General features: G+C 33.6%; 1 non-coding gene across 1 annotated transcript; it reads right to left on the bottom strand.

Moving 5' to 3' along the window:
- Positions 1 to 401: 401 nt before the first annotated feature.
- Positions 402 to 507, bottom strand: LOC114678491 (U6 spliceosomal RNA). The gene has a single exon (XR_003729937.1). It is a non-coding gene; the product is annotated as a U6 spliceosomal RNA (small nuclear RNA).
- Between the last annotated feature and the right edge of the window lie 606 nt (positions 508 to 1,113).

Below are 1,113 nucleotides of genomic sequence, written 5' to 3'. Positions count from 1 at the left end.
TTCTGTTCCATTGCTCTGTGTGCCTGTTTCTGTACCTGTACCATGCTGTTTTAGGTTTTAGTTACTGTAGCCTTATAGTATAGTTTGAAGTCAGGTAATGTGATGCCTATAGCTTTTTTTTTTTTTTTTTTTGCTTGGGATTGTCTTGGTGACTATACAAGCATACAAGCTCTTTTTTGGTTCCATATGAATTTTAAAATAGTTTTCTTTTTCTAATTCTGTGAAGAATGTCAATGGTAGTTTAATGAGAATAGCATGGAATCTATAAATTGTTTTGGGCTGTATATGGCCATTTTCATGATGTCGATTCTTCCTATGCATGAAAATGGAATGATTTTCCATTTGTTTGTGTCATCTCTAATTTTTTGAGCAGTTGATTGTAGTTCTTCTTGAAGAGGTCCTAAAATATGAAATGTTTCATGAATTTTGCATCATCCTTGCACAGGTGACATGCTAATCTTCTCTATATTGTTCCAATTTTAGTATATATACTGCTGAAGTGAGCACTATAGAAGATTTTCTACAAACAATGACACATATATAGGTAGTCACAAAATTCTATCTTGCATAGCCACATTTTCAAGATAATATTATTTCTTAATCATATGCTATCTTTTTCTACACCCAATGTATTTTATTTTAGTGAAAAATATTTTAAAAATGGGACTTGAAGGCTACAGTTGTAGGACACAATTGTATTTGTTTCTTAATTTTTCAGTATGATAGTTCTTATTTGTATATATTTATACAGTCATGAGCAGTATAACAATCATAGACCATATAAATGATGGTGGTCCCATAAGATTACAATAGAGCTAAAAAATTCCTATCACCTAGTGATGTCCTAGCCATGTTAATGTAATTGTGCAATGCATTACTCCCATATTTGTGGTGATGTTGGTGTAAACAATCCTACTACACTGCCAATTGTACAAAAGTATAGCTTGTACAATTACATACAATATATAGCATGTAATAATGTCATGAGATCCTTGGGGTGTTGCTTTTGCAGCCAGAAACCTCTGTGGCCAGTGGTGCCTTTGCCTGAGTTTTGCTAAGGCCTGTTTGGCTCATTTCATTCATTCATCCTGGCAGGCTGTGTTCAGCTCATCC

This window comes from Macaca mulatta, chromosome 5, assembly GCF_049350105.2.
Source record: "Macaca mulatta isolate MMU2019108-1 chromosome 5, T2T-MMU8v2.0, whole genome shotgun sequence".
Lineage (NCBI taxonomy): Eukaryota > Metazoa > Chordata > Mammalia > Primates > Cercopithecidae > Macaca > Macaca mulatta.
This window is presented reverse-complemented; position numbering and strand designations above follow the sequence as displayed.